The sequence below is a fragment of the Alligator sinensis genome, unplaced genomic scaffold (genome assembly GCF_000455745.1).
Source record: "Alligator sinensis unplaced genomic scaffold, ASM45574v1 scaffold16_1, whole genome shotgun sequence".
Lineage (NCBI taxonomy): Eukaryota > Metazoa > Chordata > Crocodylia > Alligatoridae > Alligator > Alligator sinensis.
The window spans coordinates 1,209,171-1,216,541 of NW_005842045.1; the positions used below are offsets into that span (position 1 = coordinate 1,209,171).

At 42.9% G+C, this 7,371-nt stretch overlaps 1 long non-coding RNA gene across 1 annotated transcript in view; it reads left to right on the forward strand.

Annotated features, from left to right (window-relative positions):
• LOC102387178 overlaps window positions 1–7,371 on the forward strand; it is a 127,750-nt gene that overhangs the window by 49,998 nt on the left and 70,381 nt on the right. The window contains exon 2 of the long non-coding RNA XR_323707.1: window positions 5,025–5,158. This is a non-coding gene — a long non-coding RNA (uncharacterized LOC102387178). The remainder of the gene's footprint in view (window positions 1–5,024; window positions 5,159–7,371) is intronic.

Sequence of the window (7,371 nt, forward strand, 5' to 3'; positions counted from 1 at the left end):
TTCCCTCCCCCTGCCCCACCCCCACCCCCACATCTGGCTGCTGAGGATACACTTACTTTAAAAGATTGAAAACCCCTGATCTATTTGTTAGGTGTTCATAATTAGCTATATTTATAGATTTATGGAGTCCTTCACATACTGAGATCTTGTCCAGAGAGTTATTCTTATACTACTACTACAACTACTACTATTGGATTTTATTATTTTTCCTCCTTTCCCTTTTTGTAAAAATGTTTCAATTTTTGCTAACTGCCTAACCTTTAAAGATATGATCAAAGTAATTAATTCATTCGACCCTGATTTGAATTTTGCTATGTTTCAGTTAAAACTCTTTCCATCTAGTAAGACCCAAGAAGTCATCCTCCCGCTGTACTGATCCTTGGTGTGACTGCAGCTGGAGTACTGCATCCAATTCTGGGCTCTGCACTTTAGAAAGGATGTGGAGAAGCTTGAGAGTCCAGAGGAGAGCCACGGGCATGATTAGAGGGCAAGAGAACAGGCCTTATAAGGAGAAGCTGAGGGACATGGGATTCTTCAGCCTGGAGAAGTGAAAGCTCAGGGGGGACTTGGTGGCAGCCTAGAAATATATAAGGGGTGTGCATCAGGAACTGGGGGAACATCTGTTCACCTGGGCACCCCAAGGGAAGATGAGGTTTAATGGTCACAAACTGCTGGAAGATCATTTTAGACTGGACTCGGGGGGTGGGGGGGGGAACTTCTTTACCATCAGAGTCTCCAGTGTCTGCAGTATACTCCCCCCAGAAGTGGTGCAGGCACCTACTCTGGATACCTTTAAGAAATGCTTGGATGCTTATCTTGCTGGGGTGATATGACCCCAGCTGACTTCCTGCCCCTTGGTCTCGCGAGGTCCCTTCCAGCCCTAATGTCTTTGAAATCTATGAAATCTTGGGAGCAGTGCTGTTGTTTTGTTGTTGTGCTTCCTAGTACAAGAATTTCATGAATGTGAGTTTCAAATGGAGTGTTGAAAGCAGTTAGTTTGCTGTTCTTTGTCCAGTTTGATCTGCCGGTATCCATACTATATATCTAGTACAAGGATACATTTGCTTCAAGGCACAGAGGTCTAAATGAGGTAATCTAGGACTGGTAGCTTTTATTATTTTGTTCTGCTTTAATCTTGAATGAAAACCTCATACATGTCCTTCCATAGGTTCCTACCTGCCCCCAACCAATATCATCAAACTAACCCATGCTGATGAATTTTCCACATTTTCAATTATACTTAATTATACAGTGTGCTAGGGTTCCTTTTCTACTTTGGACCTTATTGTTAATGGCATTTATCCCAGTGCTCTGTCGGCACAGCATTTGCAGATAGCTTGGTTTTTAAAAGTCCCAGCTGACAGTTTTAGATTTCCTGATGTGTTTAAAAGCATTTCTTAATTTCCTCTGCTGTTTGATATTCTTTTATTGCTTCCATGGGGCCAGGGCTTACCAAAGTTTAATAATTTTAAGGTTTTCTCCTTAAGTATTTATTTTGCTGTCATCCTTATTACACGGAAATCTAGGTTTTGGCTTTATAGTCTTGTAAACCCTCTTAATATTGCATTTTTTACTGTGTGACATGGATATCCTCCATATCCCATTTGTTTTGCTGATGGAGGTAAATGGGTTATGGTGTGAGGAGGGCTTGGCCTTTCCTCTTTTGGGGATGCAGTTTACTTGCCTCTTGGTACCAACTTGGAATTTTATAGGTATTTCTTCTCAGCCTGATAATGTTGTTGCATATGCCTCATTGCTAGCCTTTCTCTTTCTGTCTAATAGCGAGAGAGAATACTGCAGAGTAATTGCTGAACTGTCTGCCATGTAGGTGTTACAATGTATTGTACTCCCTGTGCTCTTTTGTTTACTTCAGCAGCATTGTTTTGTGGTCCTTTGTGCATATCTTACCTTGTGCAAAGTATTCCTTTTTCTTTGCATAATGTAGTCTAAATGTACTACAAACTTGCTATATCTGTGATTTGGCTACACGCTTCTGTAACATTAACAATGCATATGTCTGGTGCCCAGCTGTTGCACCCTTATCTCTTTGTATGTGTGTTTCTGATTGCTAGTCTTACATTTATTTAACATGAGCATGTCTGGTGCTAGTGAGTACTTCCTTTCATCAGCTCTTTGGAGATCTTGTCCTCTGGCTATTCTGATGTTAAGTTTTTTTTTTCCATTAGTAATTTTTCTTTGAATTTGATCCCATTAAGATCCTACCCTTCAGCATGTCACCCCTTTCTGAGAAAGCTCAGGCTTTTATTATCAGCTGTAGCTGGATTATCCACTCATCAATTGTCTCCATAGCTCCTTGATTTTTCTCTCACTAAAAAAAAATAAATCTTTGCATGTAGGCATTTCTTTCTTTAGAAAATGATAGGCTTCAAACAGCTCTGCAGCTGTCCTGCCTCTTTAGCCAATGTGTACTAAAAACTGAGAATCCTCCTTGGCTGTAAACAGTTTACCTGCCTTAGGCCCTTAAATGATCAATTCTGTTAATTCCTTCTTATTGTGTGTGTGTGTGTGTGGGGGGGGGGGCGGTCTTGGTTTTGACTGTCCCAAGACTGGAGATCCATAAGCAACAAACAGGACTCTTTCAAACCCAACTTTGGTCTGTGCGCCCCACAAACTGATCAAGAAACAATGTCATGGCCACTGATTTTTGCCTCAGTTTAAATGAACAGAACACCAGTTATTTAACTGTTCATGATTATAATGAAATGACCACAAACAGCATAGGCAAAACATATGTCATTAAACCTTGGCTGTGTTCTTGCCTGAGCCTCTCATGTTGCACAACTGAAAGAAATGATGTGGTGATAAAGCTATAAAAGAGCTATCTGTGAATCAGAGCAGCAGTGTAGAAGTATGGAAGTGTGGGTTGGTCATCTGGCATAGAAGCCCAGGGAAGAGGGTTGAGGGAGCCTCCAGGAAAAATCTGTGGAAGACCAAAGTGAAGACCTAATAACTTGGTAGGCTTAACTTGGTAGTAAGCGGTCCAGAGGAAATACTGAAGTGGAAGTGAGACTGGATTGAGTGACTGCTTCACTAGTGAAATCTGAGCTGGAGCCTGCAGAAGAAAGAGAGCATGAAATATCCTTACTCTTCATTGATACCTTTTTGAAGGATGAGGCAAAGCCTTTGAAACTCTGGGGAGGAGCCTAATGGCAGCACTTAAGATAAGGAGTGGGGAGGTTTGACATGCACTGACTCCTATTTGTACTTTAATTTCCTTATTTTGATTTGTCCACAAGACTTTAATCTGTGTCAGTCTAGGGAGCACAAGTCTCCAGAGTGTGAAAACTGAAGCAGTGACTGCACACCAGATGTCAGACTAATAAGCACTATTGTCAAGGCACAGCTTATGGCATTAATGTTTAGTTGGGAGAACAGTGAACCGTATGTTCAATGCTAGAAATCGTTAATAACACTTGCGTAGGTATCTGCAAACACTAGCTGACACTGTGCAGGGGAAGCTGGATGTATTTATGTGACCAGGTAACGGTATTTTCAGAAGCTGCTCATTCAGTTTATAGAACACAAAGGAGTTAGATAGCTTGGGTATTATAATGATGAGTTATCACGTGCCACTATTCTGTACCTCAGAACTTTTGCATTTTTGCAAGTGACTCCTTTGTTATCTGCATCTGTTCATATTGGTATTTGTCTAGAACAGTGTTTCCCAACCTTTTCTAGGCCAAGGCACACTTACATTAATAAAACATTTTCCATGGCACACCTGTTAAGGCATTGCCCATCCTCATACCTATTGTAGCTCATTGCCATGGCAAAATTCTGTAGCATACCTGTAAATGTCTGATGGCACACTTTTTGTGCTGCGGAATACTGGTTGGGAAACACTGCTCTAGAAAGTGGATTATGAGACTGTTGTGTAAAGCAAAGCCAGTTTTGCTCAGGTGAATATCATCTTGTTTACCAGGGTGGTCAAAAATAGATCAGCTTCTTCCTAGGGACACAGGCCTTGCTTTAACAGCAGATGCAAAAACTGTCAACACATCTCTACTTCTACAACAATCAACTCCCCACAAGGAACCCATCAGAATGCATAGACAGATCCAGGATTTTGGAAAGTGGGGTGAAGGATCAGTGACCTGTGCTGCAGAGGTGGCTTGGCTTCACCTTGCTCCCAGCTCCACTTCCCCCCCTCCCCCCCCCCCCCCCCCCCCCCCCCCCAAACACTGGGGTGGGTAGACTGCATTACAGGAGCAGTGTTCTAGCCCTTCCCCTTCTGTTCTCTCTCTTCTCCACCTGCCACTGGCCCCAGCTGAACTGTTGGTGTTGGGTGTGGAGGGGCTCCAGGGTCTCTTTTGCCCTGCTACAGCTGGACTGCGCATGGAGCCAGGCTTGGGGTCAACCGAATACAGGACAGACTCACTGGCCAAGCCATGCTAGGCTCACTTAAGGACCCTGGGGCAGCCTTTCTTGGAGCTGCTTGGCCACCAGGGGTCAGAGCTGCCCCTGGGGCATGGTCCTGTTACACACCCACAAATCAAGCTATCTTTTTCTCCTGTTGTTTGTCTGTTGCCCCTGGGAATTTCTCTCTTCTCCAGTTTCACAGCTCTCTATACTGTTTTAAATCATTGCTGTGCCTACTTCTTCCCTCTGACCTGATGAAGAATGGTGTGCATTCAAAAGCTTATCTAAGTCTGTCTGAACCATGCAGTTTGTCCAATACCTACAATATTCCTTGCCTTTCATCTTGTGAGATGGAAAGGAAAGACCAGAGTTGATTTGTAGGGTGAATACAGATGGGAATGTGTTACCAAGAAATGGGGATATTTTAAAGATAATATTGAAGTTGGAGGCATTGCATTCTTAATCAGGCTTTCCCTTTTTCATCCATCTCATCCTACTTTTGTGCATTAGTCAAGGTTCTTGCTCTGTGTGAGAACTGGGAGGTTTTTAATCCAGTTAATACTGGAGCATGTACTTGTTTTGCCTCTTCCTATGAGGACAGGATTTGATGCCATTGCTTTTTTTTCCTCCCCTTATTTCAACAGGAACATCCAGGTATAAGCAATAACCAGAGCCAACATCCACTAAGAGAAGAAAGGACTTCCAAAGGCATTCAGCATCTAACCTATGAGGGTGTTTAGCTACCTGGAGGACCAGGAAGATGGCATCAGAATAAAAGGTAAGTCAATGGTCCCTATTATGATGCCCACCAGAAGTTCTGCTCAAGGTGTCATGTATCAGTTTCAAATGATTGTTATAAAGTGCACACCAGTAAGAGGCTCTCCCATACAAAAGGAGAATAATAATTGCCCTGAAGCCATTATTGCTAATATGAAATAGGTAAACATGAATTCTAGATTCCTGGCACTTCCTATGGAAACAGTGAAATGGCCCTAGTTTGTTAATACAGAATATCAAAATAGGAGTATCCTTGTAATGTGGGGGGTTGTGGAGTCAAGCCCCTGTTTCAGAGAAGGAAAAGAAACTACCAGAAAGGTTTGGGCTAGAACCAGGTGTGGCCCAGTGGGCCATATGACCAGAAGGGGTGTATGGCCCAGACGTATAAAAGTACAAATGCCTGGATGAGAGTGGGCCTTGCTAGACCGTAGAAGAAGCCTTGGACAGGAGGAAGTTTTGTTGAACAAACCTTTTGTTACTGGTTTGTTAAACAGTGGGTCTGTGGGGTGGACCCTTAAGATAGAACTGTGCCCATCACCCCAAGGCAGAGAAAGTTTTTAAATTGAGGATTCCTTCTTTTCCTTTTCTTGATTTAATGGGCATGTTGTAGACCAGGAGCAACTTTAAGGTAAGATGTGGAGATTGAAGGACAGGGTATTCTAGCACCCTGCCTAACCTACTTCCCATGAAAAAGGTTAGTGATGCAGGTACAATAGCTCAAGGGCCTGCTGTGGTGGCATAAGATACTGTGTGCAGTGGCAACAAAGCCTAAGAGCTCAGGTTCTAGATCTGGAGGGGTAGAAACCTGGGAGTAGCCCAGAGTCTACAGCTACAAAACTGGGAGACAGTGGCTGACAATCAGAACTGAGATGTAGAGAAAGAAGTCACCAAGATGATGGTCCAGCCAGGAAACCCAGGGAGTCATCTGACACCTGCCAGGCAGCGAGACCTTGCCTTAGGCTTCAAGCAGGGGTAAAGCACCTCCCACATTTAACTCTTTTTCCAACAAGGTATGGCAAGTAAGCAAGACTGACTGAGTAGGCAGTGGCAGCAGGACTGATTTTAAGAGGTTGGAGGAACCCTCTTCCTCACCCCTGCCCAAGTCCTGTCATACTCCTTTACATACATTTATTGTGAAGGGAATATAGGAGAGCATAGATTTCCTTGAAGCCAAATATGTTCATGCCAGCTGATATAACAGTATCTCATGATAATCTAGCAGCACTGGTGGAATTACTTCAACATTTCCAGTATATATACATATGAGGTGGCAAACACACGCACAGAACAAATGCATACCCACTGTGCCCAAGATATTCTAGTTAGCTCACCTCTAAGGCATTGTGTTGGAACATACACAAGAGCCATCTTGGAAAATTAATTTAAATCATTAAGATTCCATGGCTTAATTTGGGGTATAGGTTTGAAAATTTGACTTTTGCATGTTTTGAAGGTAATATTTTTCAACTCCTTTGGGTGCATGATTTTAATTTCATGCATAGATGTCTGTCTGTCTTCTAGGTGTTGATAAAGCAATGTAAGATCTGCTTTTAATTTAATTTATTGTGCCTGTGTAACATGCACACACACATTCTTTCATGTAAAATGTTTGGTTTTATAACTACTTCTGAAAGTCCTGGCCATGGAAGGGATTTTAAAAAAATGACTCTTAACAGACAGTAGAACAAGTATGGTTAATACAAAGTTTACTATGTTGTGTTACGCCTCAGCTCTGTATTCTTGGGCAACCCTGGCACAGGATGCAGTCTGTCTGACTCACAAAGGACTCACCCCCCCCCCACCTAAATGAAACTGATTAAGATACAGAGAGAGACGCACCTAAGACCCTCCAGATAAGGGTGACAAGAGTGAACCAACTGCCCTAGGTCTCATTTACATCTGAGATGGAACCAGATGACCATTCATTTACATGAGAGATGGAGAACAGAAAGCCTGAAGCAGAGACTGCAGTGAATTCTGGGACCAGAGAAGCAGGGGAGCACTGCATGATGGGGAATCTGTGCTTCAAATGTTAATCAACCCATGTTCACACACACCCAGCTCAGCATTTATCAGACCAGTTCTAATCTGGATTTACTAAGGACTTTTTCCCCCCAGACACACACACACAGCTCTAAGTTTAATAGGCATCTCGGGCCGTACATTCCCCGGTCCCACTATGGGAGGCCTATTTAAACTTGATTGACTAAAACT